This window comes from Acomys russatus, chromosome 9 (genome assembly GCF_903995435.1).
Source record: "Acomys russatus chromosome 9, mAcoRus1.1, whole genome shotgun sequence".
Lineage (NCBI taxonomy): Eukaryota > Metazoa > Chordata > Mammalia > Rodentia > Muridae > Acomys > Acomys russatus.
In genome coordinates, this window is record NC_067145.1 from 14,569,986 (window position 1) to 14,594,834 (window position 24,849).

General features: G+C 38.4%; 1 pseudogene; it reads left to right on the forward strand.

Moving 5' to 3' along the window:
• The first annotated feature begins 430 nt into the window (after positions 1-430).
• Positions 431-10,351, forward strand: LOC127193585 (nucleoplasmin-3-like; annotated as a pseudogene).
• Positions 10,352-24,849: the final 14,498 nt, after the last annotated feature.

Here is a 24,849-nt window from a genome sequence, read left to right on the forward strand (position 1 = left end):
TAACAATCAAGAGAATTAGTAGTTTTTATATCTCAAAGGCTTTTTCTCCTGTTTTAAATTGCCTCATTCCACTCTTCACAGGCCACTGTCACTCTGTTTTCTGTAAATATAGATTAATCCTTTCAAGAGTTTTATATAAAGCAATGCAAATAACACAACTGGGACCCAAAAATAGAGTTCTCAGAAGAAGAAGAAAAAGAAGAAGAAGAAGAAGAAGAAGAAGAAGAAGAAGAAGAAGAAGAAGAAGAAGAAGAAGAAGAAGAAGATGATGATGATGTTCACTGTCCCTAAGAATTCCACAAACACACACACACATACACACATCTTTTGAGATTTCAGAGTACTTCTCTTAAGATAGCAAAGATCAACAAAACAACCATCAAAAATGCTGGAAGGAGTATGGGAAAAATGGATTTCTTTTTCCCTGTTCATGGGATTGAAAACTGGAGCAGTGATTACTAAAATCGCTGTGGAGCATTCTCAAGATCAGATTGATTGTGTTACCCCAACACAGAAAGGTAAGTGTCACATGTTCTGTATAGTCTAAGGCTCACAGCTCCAATCTTCAGATGTGAGTACATATCTTGTAGAAATTTGAGAAAGTTAGAAAGGATCACTTCTGATGAGCAGATTATGGGGTAGCAATACAGAAGGGAATAACCAATATAAGTGGTCTGATGTGGGAAATGAGGAAAAGGGGGCTCTATTATAAAGGTAGGAAGGGAGATAAATACAGAAGATGGAATGAGGAGTGTCAAATAACAGTAAGGATGAGTGAAAGAGTAAGAAGGACTCATAGTACTGACTATCAAACAAAACAGAGCAAAACCTACCAAGTAAATCTGTATATATATTGTTTAAATAAAACATTCCCATCTGTGCTGACAACGTTCCCTACAAGAGCCATATGTACCCAAAAGAACCAAAACTAAAACCAAACCAAATCAAAACCCTCCTTAAAAAAAAAAAACAAAAAACAAACAAACAAAAAAAAACGGTAAGCAAAACAAAGCCCAAGAGGTTCAGTTCACGCAACTCTTACACTCATGGCGTTGGGACACTCATTGACGCATGGTTGGCTAATCAGGAGCCACATTATCTCTTTTTTAAAATTTTATTTTCAATATTTTTTCTTTTTGTTTACTCTCTCTCATACAATAATTCTTGCCACAGGCTCACATGACTCCACTCCTCCAAGTTCTCCCATTACCTCCCTCTGCCCCAGAACTCTTGCTCCATTTCCCTTCAGAAATATCCCTGGGATATCACTAGAACATGGCATAACAAGGTTCAGTAATTCTAGGCACAAAGCCATACATCAAAGCTGGACTAAGCAACCTAGTATGGCAATAAAGGTCCAAAGAGCAGGGAAAACAGTCAGAGACCCCTACACTCCTATGTTAGGAGTCCCACAAAAAAACCTCAGTTAAACAATCACAACACATTTCCAGAGGACCTAAGGGAGAGCCATATAGCTCCACAATTGCCACTTCCGTCTTTATGAGAACCTGTGGTGCCAGGTTCATTGATTCTGTGGGTCATGTGAAAGAGTCATACCCTTAAAATGGAATCTCTCTCTCACTGAAGCTATCAACTGTGAATACTCCTCAACTCCTCAGATAGGCATGGAACTGCATTTATACCTCACTCCTCCATGTCAGGATTTACTTTTGGTTTAAGTTTCTTCAGGTCTCTAAATATTGTTATAACCACTGTCAGATCATAGAGCAACTCTTTGACACGTCCAGGAAAACTCTGTTTTCTGTAGCTACCCACCACCTCTCTCTCAGTCTTTCTACTCTCTTTTTCATAATGATTCTTGCCCCTTGGTGCAGGAAGTATGATATAAATGTCCCGTTTAAGGCTGAACACTCCACAGTCCTTTTGTTCTCTGCATATTGGCCTATTGTGGTTTTCTGTGCCTACTAAAAAAAATTAAAGTTTTGGTGATAAGGATTGAGAGTGTCACTAATCTGTGATAATATTGACAAATTAATTGAAGCTAGTTTAATATGCCCTTTTAGCAGAACAATAATAGTAAGTTATTATGGCTATTTCTGTGCTACTGGTCTTTGTCTCTTTTTCAGGTTAGTTGTGATCATGAAAATTTAAGTCCTCTAAGGGGGAGGATATGTAGTCAAGCCACTTACATTCTCATCCAAAAATAAAATGCATTATCCTCCTTAGATCCTGTCTTCTCTCATCCTCCTAGAGATTGAGGAGATCTGGATGGTCTCAGAGGGTATAAACACATAGAACATAATGGCCAACATTTCAGTAACTTAATGACAAAGTCCATGGAATAAAACATCACCCAAATATCTATATTTCAACTGAAAAAAGAACTAAGCAAAATAGAACTAAATATACAAACAGAAAAAATAACAAGATGTCAGAAGTCAACTCACAACTTTCAATAATTCTTTTAAATATTAATGGTTTCAATTGCTTTTAAAAAAAAGACAGAGATTAATTAAATTAAGAAACAAAAATCCATCTTTTAATTTTATACCAGAAACTCATTTTTACCTTTGGAGATATGAACCGCCTTTCAGTGACCGGATGCAAAAATTATCCAAGAAAATGAGAAGTCCTAAAAATAGGTATCGCTCTTTGTTGTTGTTGTTGTTGTTTGTTTGTTTGTTTGTTTGTTTCTCTTTCTCTGTTTAGCTCTGTGCCCCATTTTTAATTGGATAGTCTAGTTTGGTGGTGTTAAATTTCTTGAACTCTTTATATTTTTTGGATATTGGCCCTTTGTCAGATGTAGGGTTAATGAAGATCTTTTCCAAGTATATAGGCTCTCGTTTTGTTCTGTTGACAGTGTCCTTACAGAAGCTTTTCAATTTCATGAGGTCCCATTTATTAATTGTTGGTCTTAGAGCCTGAGCTATTGGTATTCTGATCAGGAAGTTGTCTCCTATACCAATGAGTTCAAGACTCTTCCCCACTTTTTCTTCTAACAGATTTAGTGTGTCTGGTTTTTTATTGAGGTCTTTGATTCTGTTGGACTTGTGTTTTGTGCAGGGTGATAAATATGGATTTATTTGTATTTTTCTACAAATAGACATCCAGTTAGACCAACACTATTTGCTGAAAATACTAATTGTTTCCATTGTATGTTTTGGATTCTTTGTCAAAAATCAAGTGTCCATAAATATGTGGGTTTATTTCTGGGTTTTTGATTAGATTCCACTGATCAACAAACCTACTTCTATGACAGTACCATACCATTTTTATTACTGTTATTTTATATTACAGCTTAATATCCAGGATTGAGATTCCTCCAGAAGACCTTTATTTTATAGGATTGTCTGAGCTATTCTAGGTGTTTTTTGTACTTCCATATGAAGTTGAGAATTGATCTTTCAAGGTCTGTAAAGAATTGTGTAAGTATTTTCATACAAATTGCATTGAATCTGTATATTGCTTTCGGTAAAATAATCATTACTACACTGTTGATCCTCCTGATCCATGGCATGGGAGATCTTTCCATCTTCTGATATCTTCTCCTATTTCTTTCTTCAGAAACCTCAAATTTCTTTCATATAAGTCTTTCACTTTCTTGGTTAGAGTTACACCACGATATTTTATGATATTTTTGTGACTATTGTGAAGGATGTAATTTCTGTAAATTCTTTCTCAGACCATTGGTCATTTGTAAGCAGGAGTGCTAATGATTTGGAGGGAAGTTAATTTTGAATCGAGACATTTTGCTCAAGGTGTTTATCATCTGTGGGAGCTCTCTGGGTGAATTTTTGGGGTCACTTATATACATTATTATCTCATTGGTGAATAGTGCTATTTTGACTTCTTCCTTTCTGATGTGGATCTCCTTTTGTTTTCTTATTGTTCTAGCTAGTACTTCAATTACTATATGGAAGAGATATGAAGAGAGTGAGCAGCTTTATCCAGTCCCTGATTTTATTGGAATTTCTTTGAGTTTATCTCCATTTAATTTGATGTTGGATATGAGCTTACTGAATATAACCTTTATTTTGCTTAGGTATGTGCTCTTTATCTCTGAATAGAAGAAGATCAAATAATTGAGAAAGAGTTAATTGCTCAAAGTCCTTAGTTATCAGGGAAATGAAAATAAAAATGACTCTGAGATTCCATCTTACACCTATCAGAATGGCTAAGATCAAAACCTCAAGTGACAGCACATGCTGGTAAGGATGAGGAGAAAAGTGAACACTCCTGCACTGATGGTGGGAGTGCAAAGTGTCCAACCATTTTGGAAATCAATTTGGCACTTTCTCTGAAAACTGGGAATAGTTCTACCTCAAGACCCAGATATACCACTCCTGGGCATATACCTGAAAGATGCTTCACATTGCAACAAGGATATTTTCTCAACCATGTTCATAGAAGATTTATTCTTAATAGCCAGAATATGGACACAACCTAGATGTCCCACAACTGAAGAATGGACAAAGAAACTGTCATACATTTACACAATGAAATATTACTCAGCTATTAAAAACAAGGAAATCTTGAAATTTGCAGGTGAATGGATGGAATTAGAAAATATCATCCCAAGTGATGTAACCCAGACCCAGAACTACACACAGACAGTATATACTCAGTTATAAGTGGATATTAGCCCAACATAGGTATCCTCTGGGAGACTCCACCCAGTGGGTGATAGGGTCAGACAATGGGTCTTGCGGTTGGACTCTGGGTAGACAGTTGAGAGTTGTATGAAAGAGTCAGTGGATGGAGGGGCTCGAAGGGGTCAGGATCTACATAGGGAGATGATCAAGGCTGGTGGATCTGGACCCAGGAGGACCTGCACAAACTGATACACCTACCAAGGACAGTGCATACAGAGGACCTACATACCTTCTTCACATGCAACTGATGGACAGCTCATTCTCCAAAGGTTAGGAGGATGGAGAGCAGGGGCTGCCTCTGACATGAACACTGGTGCCTGTGATTTGATCACTTCCCCTTGTTGGTAAGGCCTTGCAGGTACACAGAGGAAGGGGATTCAGGCTATCCTGATGATACCTAATAGGCTGTGGTCAGAAGATGGTGGAGGAGGGCTCCTCCCCCATCAGAGCTCTAGGGGAGGTAAAAAGGGTATAAGAGGGAGTGAGTGAGTATGGGAATGGAAAGATAGGACTGAACAGGTAACAATCTGGATGTAATGTAAATAAATTACAATAAATAAAAAATATTTAATCAGTTTATATCCTAGTGGTAGCCTCACCTCTCCTCACCTCTCAGTCCTTCCCTCTTCCCCATTCTCTTCCCTTATTCCTCAGAAAAGGGAGCCCCCTATGCACCTATTTACACCAGCTCATTAAGAAGCATCAGGACTGAGCAAGTCTTCTGCTGTGACCTGGCAAGCCATTTCTGCCAGGGAGAAGTAATTGAAATGCCTGCAAGAGAGTCCATGCCAGAGAGAGCTCCTGCTATCCTCAATAAGGGATGACACGAAGCCCAAGCTACCCATTGGCTACATCTTTGTAGGAGGTCTATTTCCAGTCCATGCAAGGTCTTTTGCTGGTCCTGGTCAGTTGGCTATATTGGTCTTCATGTGAAGCTTCTGTCACCTCCAGGTCCTTTTCTCCTTCCATCCACTTTCATAGTAGAGTCCCCATGCTTTGCCCAATGTTTGGCTGTGAATATTGGCAGAGCCTCCCAAAGGACAAGTCTGCTTGGCTCCTGTCTACCAGCATTGCAGAGTATTGTTAATAGTGTCAGGGGTTGATTCTCTCCCATGAAGTGTAACTTGGTTTGGGCCAGCATTGGTTAGAAAATTTCTGAATTTCTGCTCTGTCTGCCCTATCTTTATCCCCATACATCTCATAGGCAAGGTAAATTTTGAGCCAAAGTTTCTGTGGGTGAGTTGGTGTTCTCCACCCTCTACTAGGAGACTTGTCTAGTTACAGTGTGTCTCTTCAGCCTGTATGGTCCCTGTTGCCAGGAATCTTTGCTAGAGTCCTAAATGAATATGATATAAAGAAACTGGTACATTTACACAATGGAATAACAATAAATTATTTAAAACAAAGAAATCAAGAAGTTTGTAGGGAAGTGGATAGAACTAGAAAAGATCATCCTGAATGAGGGAACACTGTCCCAGAAAGAAACCCATGATATGTACCACAATGAACAGACCCAAAGAAGATAAGTAACAAGGGGGATCCAAGAGAGCATGCTTAAATCTCACTCAGAAGGGGAAATAGAATAGGCAGAGGTAGTAGTTAAAGAGAGGGAACAAGGTAGGAGAGGAAACACAAGAGGGATATTTGGATGGAGATCAAAACTTGGGTGAGTGAGGTCAGGAGGACAAAAGTCCTGTAGAGAAAAGAGAAACTGTGGGAGGGGCATCTCTGTCACAAGCTGGAGGCCCATGTCAGGGTAGGTTGAGGAAGGGATATGAGAGGTGTCACCTTCTTCATGTTAGACAGAATAGGTTTCAAACAAAATTCCTCAGAAAAGATGAACAATACTTCACTCTATTTAAAGGAATTGTTAACGAAAGTAATATTACAGTCTTAAACATGTATGCACCAAATTGCTCTACCCAACTTCATATAAAGCATATCACTTGATGAAAAAAAAAACAACTTTACTCTACTCATCTTTAGTGGGTGATTTCATTGGACCAGCTCCTCGAATAGACATGTCATCTGTAGAAGAAGAAAAAGAAAAGAAAGCAATAGAAGCTGCTGACATTTTGGCACGTAATATTGTTGTGATAGTCTATACATGCATTAGTGTTCAATAACAGGCTAATGAAAAACTCCTAATTATCTTAGAAATTTTAGTGTAAAACTAAGAAGAAAAACAATAACTTTATTTCCTGAAAAATATATTTTTTGTTATTGTTGTTTAATGGTGCTTGAGCTTGGGGCTGGTGGGGGGATGGATCAGTAGAACAAGTAAGCAGGCCTGAATTCATATCCAGCACCCACGTATAGAGCTTGGTACTGTAGAGACACTGCAGTAGTTAAAAGTTGTTAAATACAGTCCTGCCTGCCACTTTCACCAAGAGACCCTGTGTTAACAGATAGAAGTAAAGGGCGATAGAACATGGAATTTCTGAACTCTGCACATATGCACATAAGTGCTTACTATACTTTTACTTGATACAAGCTGAAATAACTTAAAATTGGCCATCTTTATATTTCACAGTGTTTAAGAAAATGATACAGTGAGACAAGGAATCTTATGTTCACGTGAATTTTGTTAGACTAGAATTTCTTGTTCCAATCACTAAACAAAATCAATAGTTTTCAAGAGAAAACTTGCACAAAACTGCAATGTCTATATTTTAAGTAGATTTTTCTGCTATATTTAAAAATCATCACATTTTGTGAAAATGTATTTAATAATGTCCTACATTATACAAAGTGAAGCATGAAAATGAATTGAGAAAATGCAAAAGCTGCTGACTAGTTCTTTCTTTCACAAAGGGCAGAAGGAGAAATAGGGAGAGGAATTTCAGCATGAAGGATTTGGAATTACTTCCTGTCAACACAGGCACTAAAATATATGCTTTTTTGATTGAACAATAAACTTCAGTAATAAAGCAGTGAAAAATCCAATAGCATCTGATTACAGAAATATTTTATGTCCCATAAGTGAGTCAATACCCAATTTAAAGTAAAAACAGAACCTCAAAGTTTACTGTACCTTGGGTTAAATATTTTGACCATTACACTCACCATGAATTTCATATCAGTAATTGTTAGTCACTGTGTAATACAGCCTTTACAAGGACTTTAAACGGTTTTATTTACTTGGGACAGAAAATACTCAGCAAAAGTTAATTTATTGTGTAACTCTTCTATAAGCTTTTCATTAAAAATGATACCAAATCTATATGAGATATAAAGTGTTTAGCAATACAATCATTCTTTCAATTAGAGATCTGAAAAATTTTTTTCTGTAATTATTTGATTTTTTATTTGTATCTGAACATAGCTTTCACACCTTTACTCAAAAAGCCTGATCCTCTATTTTCTGTGGTTTCCCAGGAAAAAAATAGGGAAATTGAAGCAGATGAGAAAATATGCTCAAGTATAATTTGTATAACATGTCATGAGAAGAAAAAGGTGATTTAATCTACATAGTAAACCATCTTCAAAGGTGAGTGAGAAGCTTCAAAATGCAACCAAAATCCTAGGGTTTTCTTATGGTAATATCCTCCTTTAAGAGATTTGTTGATTAAACTACTGAATGTAACAAGCTATAAAGGATCAAGTCATGCGTAAGGATTATCATGGTGTGAATTGTGGTTTATCCTTAAATAATTGGCTAAGATATCTGATAAATTAAACATTTATGGTGTGTGTGTGTGTGTGTGTGTGTGTGTTTAACAAATATACAAATTGACATTTCTGTACTGTGGTGATTTGACTAGGTTTGGCTCACATAAACTCATGTGTTTGAACACTTGGCCCATGAGGATTTCACTATTAGGAGCTGTAGCCTTGTTGGAGTACAGGTGGCCTGACTAGATGAAATGTGTCAATGTGATGCAAGATTTGAGTTCTCCTCTGTGCAAGCAAGCTCCTCCCAGTGTGGAAAAGAGTCTTCTACTTGTTGCCTTTGGATCCAGATAGAGAACTTTCAGCTACTTTTTCAGCAACATGCCTACCTGGACACTGCCATGTTTTCCATCATAATGATAATAGACTAAATCCTGGAAACTGTAAGCAAACCACAATGAAATATTTTTTATTTATAAGAGTTGTCTATGTCATGTGGTTTTCTTACAGGAATGGAAACCCTAACTAAAACATGTACCAAATGAGCAATTCAAGATATTGGGCAGATTAACCATATAATCCTCTTAAAAATATACTAAAGCAATAGCTGTGTTTCAGGAGGGTATTGACTACGTATAAGGATACTGATAACAAAATCTTATGAAAGTCTGAGATAATCACTTACAGTGTATCAGTATGACATCTATACTTCAAGTAAAATGAGACCCCCAGTGCATATGCTGCAAATGAAAGAACAACTTAAAAGGCAATTTGGATCAGCACAGAAACTCTTGTTTGGTACCTACTGAAAATTACCAATTAGTCAGAGCATAGTGAAAGTGGCCAGTGTCTAACATAAAAAGATAGCACATAGTAAGCCTAGGATCCTAAGCAACACATTGTTCAGTTTAGCTCCAATTATGTTCTAGCAGAGATCAAATAAAACAGCTTATAATCTTCACCCTAAATGGGATATATCAATTTGCTCTATATAGTGAGACCTTTTAGTAAGTTCATTGAGAGGAAAGTTCTCAGAATTTTAATTAATTTTATTTTGTATCCTGATATACATTAAAATATTGTGGAGAGAAAAGATGCTCAAGTTCTTCATGAGCCAAATTATGGCAAGGCTCAAATGTCCATTTTCTCTAGAGGAGACAGAAGGCATACACAACTAGATTTGGCATCTGTAAGGACTGCTTCTATTGACTTCCTAACAGTTAGATTAGTAGGTGCATATACTGTCCAGGTTATTAGTAAGATACGTCTGATGAAACAAATCAAGAAGAATTGATTTATGGCCTATAGGTTTATTTATGACAAATACAAATTGACCATTAGTAAGATATTTGTATGTGTGTGTGTGTGTGTGTGTGTGTGTGTTTATCCTTTATTTATTCACCATATGAAAGACATTTAAACTATTTCTACACCCAAGCTATTGTTAATACTAAAATAAAGAGGTAAGTGGTTTTATTGCTTTTACATATAAACCCAGAAGTCAGATTGCTGTGTCATGTGATATGTGGTTTTTTAGTTTTTGTTTTTATAGCATCTAATCATAAAAATATCATTGTAGGTGGCCTCCACGAACATTTTCCCATGGCCACCAGTGCTCTGCTGTTTTAGTGTTCTTGAATCCAGAGAGTGGAGCCTGGGTTGGGGGCATCAAGGGCCTGAGGGTTCCAGCTCCAGTCACAATGGTTAATTTTTTTTTGGTTGTGAGTTCTCTGGACACACACACTCCTTCACTTTCAAGGTTGAGGAAGAAAATGAACATGTGCTGGCTTTGAAAAGGCCATGTCTTACCCAGGGGGCTAATGACAAGTGTAACATGGTGGAAAGTTGTGGCCCAGAATCACAAAAACCTGGACATTGCATTTCCTGTGGCCAACTTCTGGTTGTCTTGCCAACCCATGCTCAGGCTGGATGATTTCCAGTTCTAACCACCTGTAACCTTCCTCCTGAAGTCAGGTTCTGGTCCTGAGCTGATCACTGGTCTGCATCAGATCATTTGTATAAACAATGATTTTTCTGAAGACGAAAGTGAGGATGAAGAGAGTGAAGATGAGGAAATTAAGGTGTGTAGCATCTTTCCTGCCAAAAAGCACGGGAGCAGGCCGTAGCAGTCTCTTGTCTCTGGTCAGGTGGCTGCTTGCTACAAGTACCATGCACTATGTGTTCCTGAACAAATTTCAAGAATGTTTTGCTAGCTGAAGAGGACATTTTGGGAGGATGGGAGGGACTTGGGCTGGTGCTGAGAGAGCCAGCATTCTCCACAGGGCCCTGTGTTTGGTTGCACACATTGCAGGAGAGGATTTAAACATTCTTTTCTTTTGGGGTAGGATGATTTTGAACATCTCTCCTGAACCGCCTGCCCAGATTGAAAGTTTTGTAAACTCCCCGTTCAATTTCCATCATGGGAGAAAAAGAGGATCAGAAGTTCAAACAACTCAGATCTAAATAAAGTGGTATGCCCTTTTGGGTACATTTGTTTTGTCTTTTGTTTTTTGTTTCTTTAAAAATAATTGTAAATAATGTTTCTAAAAGAAATGGGGATCATTTTATTTTTCAAATAAAATTTACATTTATTTTACAAATATGTAGAAATGCGCTATTGGTCAACAGACTGTTAAACTTTCTGTTTAATCAATGAAGATGAAAGATTACATGTTATTTCTCAGGAAAGTGTTAAATGGTATGATGTGGCTTCTTATTATTGTTGATTAAAAATTCAAAAGGAGATGAATAAACTGATGGAATAATTAAAAGCACAAGTGAACCATTCAAGGCTGTATTTTGTGTCTTCAGTACTGTTCTTTTCTAGTGCATCAAAGTTTTGATTTTAATTATCTTTAAAGAGTACAAAATGTAGAATGTCCTTGTGGTAGAGTGCAGCATCTTTTGGGTATATGCCTAGGAGAACAGAGGAATATGGAATGGCCAAGAAACACTTAAAGAGATGCTCAGCGTCCTCAGTTATCAGGGACATGCAAATCAAAATGACTTAGAGATTCTATCTTGGATCAAAAACTCAAATGACAGTGAATGCTTGAGGGGATGAGGAGAAAGAACACTCCTATATTGCCGGTGGGAGTGCAAACATTTACAACCACTTTGGAAATCAATTTGGCACTTTCTCTGAAAACTGGGAATAGTTCTCTTTCAAGACCCAGCTATACCACTCCTGGGCCTATACTGGAGAGATACTCCTGTGTACAACAAGGGTATTTGCTCCACTATGTTGACAGCAGCTTTATTCATAATAGCCAGAATACGAAAACAAATAAGATGTTCCTCAACTAGGGAATGAATTTAAAAACTGTAGTACATTTACAAATCGGAACACTATTCAGCTAGTAAAAACAAGGAAATCATGGAATTTGCAGGCAAATGGATGGAACTAGAAATGATCATCTTGTGTGTGGTACCTGAGACCAAGAAACACAGACATGGTATATACTCACTTATAAACAGATATTACCCAAATAATACAGGATAACCATACTACAATACACAGACCTAAAAGAACTAAATAATAAGGAAGACCATAGGGAAAATGCTTAATTCTCATTCAGAATGGAACATAGAATATATATCAGTAACATTTGAAGTGAGGGAACTTACCATAGAGGTTCTTTGAAAAACTCCACCCAGTAGTGGACTGAAGCAGACACAAAGACCCATAGGCAAACGTGGGGTGAAATGAAGGGAGGGAGTCTTATGGAAGAGTTGGAAGATAGAAGGACTGAGAGGGGACAGGAGCTCCACAAGGAGACTTTTGGAGCCAACAATTCCTAGTGGAGGTGGGGAGCGATGCAGTACTGATGCACCAACTAATGACCGTGCATGGTATGGACCTAGACCCTCTGCTCAGACTTAGAAGATAGACATCCCAGACTTTGTGGGTCCCATAATGTGGGGACTAGAGACTACTTCAGACGTGGACTCTGGTGCCCACTAGTTGATCACTTCTTCCTGGAGGGGGACAGTCTTACCAGGCCACAGAGGAAGAGGATACAGACAGTCCAGAATAGACTTGATAAGTTGAGGTCAGATGTTAGGGGAGGAAGGCCCCCTTTCTGAAGACTAGGGGATGGGTGGAGGGGGATGAAGGAGGGAGAGTGGGATGGAGAGGTGAAAAGTGAGGGGTCTACATTTGGAATATAAAGTGAATAAATTAAAATAACAAAACCAAATTAAATCATTAAAAGTTGTCACCAAGTAAGGCATTATTTTGTATATTTGTTGAGAAATTAAAAGGTTGACTGGAACATTTATGTGCAAAAAAATAAATAAAAAAAGAATTTATTCATCAGTGCAGGTAATAGCCTGTATAGTAAAATAACTGCTTTATAATGTGAAGTTCTTTTCATTTTTAAGTGATAATTGTTCCACCGTTCTTCCATTATTTTGCAGAACATCTGTACGTGCTCTTGATCCTTCGGGTTACATGGACTAAATTCTTACTGATGTTTGTAGCTTGTGTGTCATGGCTTTGTTTGCCTTTTGTAAAGCAGATTTTTTTCTAATAAATAAATTATATGAAACATACATACACACGCACACACATATATATATAAACTTTAAGTAACACAAACTAGACAAAATAGAAAAGCATCACATAATATTGAAATGTGACTACCTCGCCATCATATACTTGCGTTCTCTTTCTTTCAGTCTTCCTTAAATTATTGTCTACCAGTGGTACGATTTTGTTGCATGCATATGTTCGAGAACGTACTCTACCTTAGCAGTTTTAGGGTGATGTAGAAGAATACCACACACTTACAAATGGCATTACTTTAGTTCTCACAGTTCCATAGTGTTGAAAATGGAATGCTCTGGCATATACAGTGCTGAAAGCCTGCCCAATGGGACACAAGCAGTCACTGTCTCCCTACATCATGCATGTTATAGGAGGTAAAGAAACATTCTTTGTCCTCTCTTCTGAGGACACTAATCTCAATTATTATTCTCTGGTCTCGTCTTTTAGCGACCTTCCGAGAGGATTCACATCCTCATGCCAGAATTTTGGAGGTTTATAAGTTAGTATGCACATTTTAAAGAAAAATAAAATGCATGATGCTTGACATATTTCTTTATATTCACCTAATATAGTTTCTCATACTGTCACAAGACCCTGGCATCATTACTTTGTAGTGTGCCTATTCTTACTGTATTTTTCCTTAGGTCATAATAATATATATAAGCTAGATTATCACACTAGAAGCAGAACATAAGATTCTTTTTGGCCAGAGTAAAAAAAAAAAAAATACCCTCAAAGATTATGAATGGGAAGAACTGACAGTTTATTTAGGAAGGAGACTAGTTAAGAAAAGATGTATTACTGTTAGTGACAGTCTCACACATTACCATATGAAGGTATAAGGACACTGTAAATATAAACAAATTATCATCAAACTTATTCAGACTTGTTTTATATAAATGCAAAGATAATGCCCCCTCTCTTGTGGTATGGGAGCTTCTGGATATGTATTCTTCCAATGAGCTACATCTGCAGTGTAATACCTTAATTTTTTACAAAACTAACAGATTAAATATAAAATTATTGCAGAATCTACTAAGGAATCTTGAAGACCAGACATAAATTAGCACCCTGTCAGGAGATGAAAGAATATGTTCACCTTTTAGGACTAAGAGAACACATAATAAAAGTTCTACTGAAGTTTGCTAAAGGTTGTGAAGGATTTTCTGGAAAGCTAAGCATTTCTACCTCTGTCCTGAGGCTACGGATATTTCAAGCATAAAAATGCAAAGGCAGATTGGCATTTCAAAGTCATAACTATGTAAGTATAGCAAATAGATTTGCTTTAATATATACAGAATACTAAAAGAAAGATGGGAAATCTACTATTTTGGGGGGGTTGGTTTTTTTTTTTTGGTTTGTTTGTTTTCCTGTTTTTATTCAAATTACATCTCAGTTGTTAGCCCATCCCTTGTATCCTCCCATTCCTCTCTCCCTCCTGCTTCTCCCCCCCGCCCCCCCCTGCTCCACTCCACTCCCCTATGTCTGTGACTGAGGGGGACCTCCTCCCCCTGTAAATGCTCATAGTGTATCGAGTCGCTTCTTGGTGACCTATTATCCTTCCTCTGAGTGCCACCAGGCCTCCCCATCTAAGGGACATGGTCAAATATGGGGAACCAGAGTTTGTGTGAAAGTCAGATCTCCTCCATTTAATGGTGGAGAATGTCCTGTCCATTTGCTAGTCTGGGTAGGGGTTCGAAGTTTACTGCCTATGTTTTCCTAGGCTGGTGCCATAGTTTGAGGAGGACCACAGGGCCCCGACACGCCTGTAGTTTTTCAGGACACTCTGGATCCTTCTATTTCCTCATTCTCCCAGGCTTCTCACACCTAAAGTCTCAATAGGATGTCCTCCTCTCTGACCCACTTTCCTGGTAGGTAAAGTTTTTCATGGGGACGTACCTCTTGGACTAGTGTCTTGATATAAGTGATTATATAATATTTTAGTCTTTCTGCTTCTGGGTTAACTCACTCATTATGATAATTTCTAGTTCAATCCATTTGTCCACAAATTTAAGAAATTCCTTGTTTTTAATAGCAGAGTAGTATTCCATAGTGTAAATGTACCACAGTTTCTTTATCCGTTCTTCTACTGAGGGACACATAGGCTGTTTCCCTGTTCTGGCTATTATGGATAAGGCAGCTATGAACATGGTTGAGCATATGTCACTGCTGTGTAGTAGTGCATCTTCTGGGTGTATTCCAAGGAGTGGAACAGCTGGGTCTTGAGGAAGCCCTATCCCATTTTTCTGAGAAAGCGCCAGATAGATTTCCAAAGTGGCTGTACTAGTTTGCATTCCCACCAGCAATGAAGGAGTGTTCCACTTTCTCCACATCCTCACCAGCATGTAGTGTCAGTTGAGTTATTGATCTTAGCCATTCTGATGGGTGTAAGATGGAATCTCAGTATCATTTTGATTTGCATTTCTCTGATGACTAAGGAGGTCGAGCATTTCTTTAAGTGTTTCTCAGCCATTTGATATTCCTCTGTTGAGAATTCTCTCTTTAGTTCTGAGTCCCATTTCTCTATTGGGTTATTCGGTTTGGTGGTGTTTAATTTCTTGAGTTCTTTATATATTTTGGATATTAGACCTTTGTCAGATGAAGGGTTGGTGAATTCTTTTTCCAGTCTGTAGGCTTTCACTTTGTTCTCTTGACAGTGTCATCTGCCTTACAGAAGCTTCTCAGCCTCATGAGGTCCCATTTATTAATTGTTGATGTTAAGGCCTGGGCTGTTGGTGTTCTGTTCAGGAAGTTGTCTCCTGTGCCTATGTGTTCCAGACTCTTCCCCACTTTTTCCTCTAACTGGATTAATGTCTTTGGTTTTATGTTGAAGTCTTTAATCCACTTGGACTTGAGTTTTGTGCATGGTGACAAATAGGGGTCTAATTGCATTTTTCTACATGTAGGCATCCAGTTAGACCAGCACCATTTGTTGAAGATGCTGTCGTTTTTCCATTGAATGGATTTGGCTTCTTTGTCAAAAATCAAGTGACCAATTGTGTGTGGATTCATCTCTGGGTCTTCAGTTCGATTCCATTGATCCACTAGCCTATTGCTGTGCCAGTACCATGCTGTTTTAATTACTGTTGCTCTATAGTACAGCTTGAGATCAGGTATAGAGATTCCTCCCGAGGATCTTTTATTGTATAGGATTGTTTTTGGTATTCTGGGCTTTTTGTTTCTCCATATGAGTCATTAAGTTGAAAGATGTTTAGTTTTCATGTGTTAGTATGCTTTTTGTTATTTCTGTTGCTGTTGAAGTCCAGCCTTAGACTATGGTGATCTGATAAGATACAAGGTATTATTTTAATCTTCTTGTATCTGTTGAGGTTTGCTTCGTGACCAACTATGTGATCAGCTTCCATCGGGAGCTGGGAAAAAGGTATAATCCTTTGCGTTTGGGTGGAAAGTTCTGTAGATATCTGTTAGATCCATGATTCATGACATTGGTTAATGAAGTTATTGCCCGGCTTAGTTTTTGATTCAAAGACCTATCCTTGAGTGAAAGTGGGGTGTTGAAGTCTCCCACTATTAATGTGTGGGTATCGATGAGTGGTTCAAGCTTTGTTAATAACTCTTTTACAAATGTGGTAGCCCTTGTATTAGGAGCAAAGATGTTCAAATCGTGATGTTTTCTTGATTGACTTTACCTTTGACGAGTACTAAGTGTCCATCCTCATCCCTTTTGATTAATTTTGGTTGAAAGTCTATTTTATTGGATATTAGAATGGCTAGCCCAGCTTGTTTCTTGTGACCATTTTTTTGGAATATTTTTCCCCAGCCTTTTACTCTGAGGCAATGTCTGTCCTTGTGGTTGAGATGTGTTTCTTGAATGCAGAAGAATGTTGGGTCATGTTGATGCATCCACTCAGTTAGTGTGTGTCTCTTTGTTGGAGAATTGAGACCATTGAAGTTGAGAGATATTAATGACCAGTGATTGCTAAGTCCCTTCATTTTTGGTATTTGTAATAGTCGAGATTTTGTGCGGTTGTGATCTTGCAATGGTATAGTTACCTATTTCCTATGTTGATTTGGTTGTAGTTTGACCCTTTGGGGTGGAGTTTCCCTTCTAGTAACTTCTGTAAAGCCAGATTTGAGGCTAGGTACTGTTTGAACTTGTTTTTGTCATGGAATATCTTGTTTTTTCCGTCAATGGTGGTTGATAATTTCGCTGGGTATAGTAATCTTGCCTGATATTTGTGTTCTCTTAGGGTTTGCAGAACCTCTGTCCAGGCCCTTCTGGCTTTTGTGGTCTCTGTTGAGATGTCCGGAGTAATTCTGTAGGTTTGCCTTCATATGTTACTTGACCTTTTTCTCTTGCCGCTTTTAATATTTTTTCTTTGTTCTGTATATTTTGTGTTGTTATAATTATGTGGTGGGGAGATTTTCTTTTCAGGTCTATTCTATTTGGTATTCTGTATGCTTCTTGTATGCTCATATGCATCTCCTTCTTCAAATTGGGGAAATTTTCTTCTATTATTCTATTAAAGATATTTTCTTGGCTATGGAGTAGGTTACCTTCTCTTTCCTCTATCGCTATTATTCTCAAGTTTCATCTTTTCATGGCGTCCTTGATTTCTTGAATGCTCTGTGTTAGGCACTTTTCAGACTTAGAATTTCCCTTGATGGATGTTTCCTGTTCTGTGATTGTATCTTCAAGTCCCGATATTCGTTCTTCCATTTCTTGCAATCTGTTAGATAAGGCCGCCTCTGATATGCTTGTTTTCTTTTCTGATGCTTCTTGATCACGTTTTTCTTCCGTATGTTCCTTTATAATAGCTTCCATCTTTATCTTCAGGTCTTGAACTGTTTTAATGATTTCCTTCATCTGGTTATTTGTATTTTTCTGACATTCTTCAAATGCCTCTTTCTATGACTCTTTTAAATCTTCAGTCCTCTTGTTTGCCTCTTCCTGCATTTGTTTACAGATTTTATTTGTTTCTTCCTTTATCATCTTACTTACTAAGGACTTGAGGTCATTTCCTTGTATATCAATTGTTATTGGGTTCTCCAGGTTGTTTTCATTGGGATTGCTGGAATCTGGAGATGCCAACCTGTTTTGGGTTTTGTTAGCATTCTTTCACTGTCCTCTTGTCATTTTGGTGACTCTGGTGTTGGGAGGTGGTTTGTAGTGGCTGTCCCTGTTTGAGAGTGAATAGTTGATGCCTGATTATAGGTAGGTTGCCCTTGCCTGTGGGGATCAGGGAGTTCTTTCCTGTACCAGGCAGGTGATTCAGGTTCTACTCCTGGCGATTTTTCTCAACACCTTAGGCTCCAGGCTGAGTCATGCAAAGTAGTTTTATTTTTGGGCCTTTTCACCTTACTGCTGTAATTCAGAATGGCAGTTTTGGGCTCTAGAGTAAGGTCAGCACACAAGCTCTCTGGTTGTGTATGTTGATCCCAGGTGCCTGTCCTTCCTGTTGCTTTGTAGCCAAGATGTCAGGTGGATCAGATCTTCTGGGCTGCAGCTGTCTTTTAGCTCTGCCTCTAAACTCTGTAGGATCGTGTAGCCTCTCCCATGAATTTGGGAGTTCTTGCTGGGCCTGCAGGAGCTGACGCAGCTGGGATCTGCCTGTTGGAGATTATAGGATCAGTGCCTGGTGGGCCTAAGACAGTATGGTTTTGGGCCACTGGCAGTATCCAAGGAGGCAGCAATTTCCACACCCCTGTAAGCCAGGACACTCCCAGATTGCTTTAGATCAGCATTTAGGCTCTGCAGGCATGACCCACAGCTCCCTGTATCATGGGAGGTCCTGTTGTGCCTGCAAGAATGGACCCAGCTAGGTTCTGTTGTTTGGGGAGTACCAGGTCAGTGCCGGCAGCCCAGGTGGGCAGCTGGTGACAATGGCGATTCAGACCACTGGCGGGAATCCCCTTTGTCTTCTCTTTCTGCCAGTGACGGCCAGGATACTCCCAGCTCACTGTAGGTCAGCAGTTAGGCCCTGCAAGCACAATCCACTGCTCCCCATATCATGGGAGGTCCTGTCGTGCCCGCAAGAATGGACCCAGCTAGGTTCTGTTGTTTGGGGAGTGCTGAGTCAGTGCCGGCAGCCTGGGCAGGCAGCTGGTGACAATGGCAATTCAGACCGCTGGCAGGAATCCCCTGTATCTTCTCTTTCTGCCAATGAAAGCCAGAATGCTCCCAGCTCACTTTAGGTCTGCAGTTAGAGGCTGCAAGCAAGACCCACATCTCCTGATAACATGGGCGGTCCCACTGCGCTGTGGGGGCAATCCACGGTGGTTTCTAACTGTCCCTGTTTGCAGGGTCAATTCTTTGTGTTTGGATTCAGATTGGGCCCAGGACGCGGACCGCGAGCTACTTGCCAGCTCTAGCTGTTTTTGGTGAGTCCTACCACCTGTGTTTCCACTCGGGCTAGGCAGGTAACCTCCACAGTTTGGCGTGGTGTGGACGGAGAGGTTCAATGGTAGTTTCACCCTATTCGCTGAGACTCCTCAGGTTGGGGGCTCTGGAAAATCCCCTCCCCAAATGGTGAGATGGGTTTTATGTGCTGGCTGCAGCTTGGTTGTGGATTCCGTTTCAGAGTTTGGGGAGTGCGGTTAGCACCTCCGGGCTGTTGCTTGTCCCGGGGTTAGACCCACTGGTGGTCTGTGGAGTTTGGGGCCCCACTCACACACAGTTCTCAAAATCCAGCAGCCTGTGGCTCCATTCATGTCCCTGGTCTCCTCGGAGTAGATCAGCTATGGTGCATACTGGTTGACGCCATTTTGGAATCCACTATCTTCATAATAATAATATTGGAAGAGGTTGTGTAGAAAAGTAGTAGCAATAAGGATATATATGTATATGTATATATGTATGTATATATGTATGTTAGGGTTTTATTGAATGAAAATGAAGACTAAAGAAATACACTGATATAATCATTAAATATTTACTGTGGTATTATAATATTACTTTTCTTATAAGGTACATTTATAATAATTTTTAATTTTAAGTGATGGCATTAGGAATTGTTTCTTGATCCCTTTTTATAGAATTAAAATATGTTGCTTTTTAAATAAAATCTCACATGTTCAATTTTACCAACAAAGACTTGGGGGCCAGATACTAGGATAAAAGCCCACTATTTCAACGAGATAGAGAAAGCACTCATTTGGCTTTCTACTCAGCCAAAATCCCAAAAGGAAAACTAGGTTTCTCAAAAAAAAAAAAAAAAAAAAAAAACATCCTTTAAACTGAATATTCCTCCCTTCTACTTTCTGTGCATCTTTCTATCCATCCTCCTGACTTCTTTTTAGTTTTTTTGTTTGTTGGTTTGTTTGTTTGTTTGTTTTTTAATGCTCATGCCCTATGAACAGGTTGCTCCACCTTTTGACCTGTGGTTAAATTTATTTATTCCTGTTTAAAATAATTAAGCATAAAGCTATCAGGTTAAAAATGTAAGCTATGGCTGAGACAATACCACAACTAGAAATAGGGTTTTTTGGTAAATAATACAATTTCTGGGTTCACAGTATGATCAAATATCCTGTAAGAAAAATATAACAATAATACTGAGCCTTTTCACAGATACAAGTGTGTAAAATACTGTAAAGACCAAAACACAAAAATCAGCATTTTATTAGAAATTATATCTAAAAACTTCATTTCATAAAAATTTAGCAAAAACATTCAATAAAACCATGTCATTATCAACTTAAAACATCTATCTAGACCTAAAACATCTTAACTCTTAAATAAACTAAGCTTAATTGTAAAACTTAACTATCTGGTCTTCAACTCCATCAGAGTCTTGAGAAGGAATAAACTTGATTACCTGAGTATAGCAGGAGTGCAGGTTAGTAGATTTCCAAATAAGATTACAGAGACAATTTGCTACATGAATAGTCATACAAAACACTTTATAATGTTGAAGCATCATCTTCAGTCTTCTGGCCCACAGATATATTTGTGAGGCAGGAACTATTAAGGACTTGCTTACTCTGTCTTGTCAGAGTTTGGCTGTCGACTCTGCCTGCATCCAAGGACTCTATTTGCCCCTTTTTATGGCAGAATTCTGTCTGTAGTAGAAATGAGGACATTTTGCCCAGTGGCTTGTTCGGAGATAGGGGTTAAAAAGAAATAAGGGGGAATATAGAAACATATAGGGAAGATAGAACTCCTCACCTTAATGCCTCAATTGTCACTCACAAGATTATTTTAAATTCATTGGTATAGGATTTTTTAGAGAGATTCAAAATAGGTTTAATTTTAGATACAGTGGTATAGAATTCAAATTTAAGATTATTCTTCACACACATTAAATATATCTCTACTCTAATATAAGGTATTGTACCCATATAACTCAATTATAATACAAGACTTACTTCCAATACTTTAAAAGTGATATTGCAGGCTGAATAGGATAAATAAGTTATACAAGTTAATTGTTAGTTGATCAATTCATGGTCATAACAATTGCTAGTCTATTTCTATCACAAGAATATACATCTTTTTAAAAATTTTTTTATTAATTTATTCTTGTTACATCTCAATGTTTATCCCATCCCTTGTATCCTCCCATTCTTCCTCCTCCACCCCCATTTTCCCATTATTCCTCTCCCCTATGACTGTTCCTGAGGGGGATTACCTCCCCCGTATATGCTCATAGGGTATCAAGTCTCTTCTTGGTAACCTGCTGTCCTTCCTCTGAGTGCCACCAGGTCTCCCACTCCAGGGGACATGGTCAAATGTGTACGTGAGAAAATCAGAGTACGTGAGAAAATCATATCCCACTCTCCACTCAACTGTGGAGAAGGTTCTGACCATTGGCTAGATCTGGGTAGGGGTTTAAAGTTTCCCACCTGTATTGTCCTTGGCTGGTGCCTTAGTTTGAGCGGGACCCCTGGGCCCAAATCTGTCTATTATAATGTTCTACTTGTAGGTTTCTAGGACCCTCTGGATCCTTCTACTTTGTTATTCTCACATGCTTCTCTCATCTAGAGTCCCAATAGGATGTCCTCCCCTCTGTCCCAGTTTCCTGGTAAGTGAAGGCTTTCGTGGGACATGCCCTTTGGGCTAGTATGCAGATATAAGTGAGTATATACCATTTGAGTCTTTCTGCTTCTGGGTTAACTCACTCATTATGATCATTTCTAGCTTGTAACTAAACAGAGAATTCTCAACAGAGGAATGTCAAATGGCTGAGAAAAACTTAAAGAAATGCTCAACCTCCTTAGTCATCAGGGAAATGCAAATCAAAACAACTCTGAGATTCCATCTTACACCCATCATAATGGCTAAGACAAAAAATTCAAGCAACACCACATGCTGGCGAGGATGTGGGGAGAGAGGAACACTTCTTCATTGCTGGTGGGAATGCAAACTAGTACAGCCACTTTGGAAATCTATTTGGTGCTATCTCAGAAAAATGGGAATAGGGCTTCCTCAAGACCCAGCTATTCCACTTCTTGGAATATACCCAGAAGATGCTCCAGCACACAACAAGAAAATTTGCTCAACCATGTTCATAACAGCCTTATACATAATAGCCAGAACATAGAAACAGCCTAAGTGTTCATCAGTAGAAGAATGGATAAAGAAACTGTGGTACATATACACTATGGAATACTACTCAGCTATTAAAAACAAAGAATTCCCACAATTTGTGGATAAATGGACTGAGCTAGAAATGATCATAATGAGTGAGTTAACCCAGAAGCAGAAAGACTCAAATGGTATATACTCACTTATATCTGCATACTGGCCCAAGGGGCATGTCCCATGAAAGCCTTCACTTACCAGGAAACTGGGACAGAGGGGAGGACATCCTATTGGGAGTCTAAATGAGAGAAGCTTGGAAGAATGTCAAAGTAGAAGAATCCAGAGGGTCCTAGAAACCTACAAGTAGAACATTATGATAGGCAGAGTTGGGCCAAGGGGTCCCGCTCAAACTAAGGCACCAGCCAAGGACGAATATACATCTTAAGTGCAACAAATAGATATGAGTCTATAGAAAGATAAAGTTAAATATCTAGACAAGGCCTTAAAAAACCTCAGATATATATGGAATATGGTATTTAAAATGTTTTTAATATTATTTTAAAGATTTACTGACAATGAGACTGGTTAACTCCTGGAAACACCCAGCCTACCCCAGAAGAAGATGAACACCAAAGAACCTCCTTATAGATATGGCTCAATCATAAGAATCTCTTAATTAACACATTGGGAGATGTTCGATTCTGAGAATCCGAAAACAGAACTCAAGCTGTTCTGGCCAATATCCTCTTGTATTAGGCTACCCCATTCCTTAAACTTTTTACCGTCATTATTAATAATTAAAAGATGAAAAAGTGTGTGTGTGTGTGTGTGTGTGTGTGTGTGTGTGTGTGTGTGTGTGTGTGTGTGTGTGTGTGTGTCAGGGGGATGGTGATGGTGTGGCAGCAATGGTGGTAGTGGTAGTGGTAACTGCTTGGACTACAGGTATATGGAAATACATTCTGCACTTTCCTGTTTGAGGTTGTCAAATCTAATTCCTTTGTCATCAACAAGAAACTACACATAAGCCTAATTTAGAAAATCAAGAATGTGTGAGACAAGAGAAGATCTTTAAAAATATTTATAAATGATAAAATACTTATCTTAAACCATGTGAAGCTGTGATCATGCCAAGATATAATTTATGGTATTTATGGTGTCTTCCAGGTTTCTACTCTTCAAAAATTAAAATATGGTACTCAGTATGTAAACTGAAACTTACAGAGGCGATATCTCTCTGGAAATCAGTCTCAAACTTTTGACCTTTAACAAAAAAAAAAAAAAAAAAAAAAAAAAAAAAAAAAAATCCAGCTAGTGATATATTTTCTACTCTCTGTATTATCTACTCCAAATACTTTCTCTTTAGGCTTTCCCATTTCAGTTCCTTGATATTTCACAATATCTTGTCATTTTTGCTAGGAATTCCTCCAACCACAAAATGCTCTTATTCAAAGGCTATAAATTATGACTTAAATTATGTCTTGCTTGCAACTTGCTTTAATATAATACTCTCCTATCTTCTTGGAATAGACATTTATATTTTCATCAAATTTTTGATTTAATGATAAAAGTGGATAGAGTGAGAATTCTTGCTGGCATGAGCATACTTTCTTCTTTTCCTCACTGTACTCCATTTAGGCCACTAGCCTCTGCCACATTATTCACCTCACATATAAGTAATTGATAGCAACATCTACTTTGTTTACTTACTTTAGGAGAAGCCCCCTTCACTAATCATTCCTTTAGGCATTTCTCCATGAGATCAAATTGTCTATGAACATTGAGCAATATAGTAACTCTATAGAGTTACCCACTAAAATGGACAAATAACAATTTAACAACTTCTATAGAAAGGGAAATTACTGAGTCAACATCTACCATTTGATCAAAAATATAGTATGGAGGAAAGTCTGAGTTCTGATTTCAAGAAAAGGATGAGAAAGATTCAGTTATGTTGCAGAGTATAGTGGCATGCACCTATAGCTCCAGCACTCAGAAAGCTAAAGCAGAAGATGCCAAGTTTCAGACTACCCTGGAATACTCCACCCCACTGAGAAATGTCATTGGGCTGTCATTAGATTGCAAGAATATATGCTGTGGTCTGAGACTGTAGGCCAGTGGCAGAAAACATCTCTAATGTGTACAATCCCCTTAATTTGATTACCAGCACTGATGACATTGATAATAAAAATAATGATAGATGCACCACCACTACAGAAAACATGCAAGATCCTCACTCATTGCCCTCCTCAGCACAAACTGAGTTTATTCAGTAATTCCAGAGCTACAAATGGGGCTCCTTACTAGTAGCCTCCACATGAGAAGGAAGAAAGCTGACCTGAAACCTCATTAGTAGACGTGTGAGATCCTGAGCAAGAAATCAAATGACCTAAGCATACAGATCTGAACTAATGGCAGGAAATATGTATTGATTTAAACCAAAAAAATGGGGGAACATCTTTGGCAATATAAAATTAATGGAAGAAAGACAGTAAAAGTGGCCCCAAGGTCCTGGCCACATTACTCTGCTCAAGTATTGACTGAAATAAACAGACTTACCTCAAAGAAAGTGTGAAAGTCCTTTCAATCTCAGT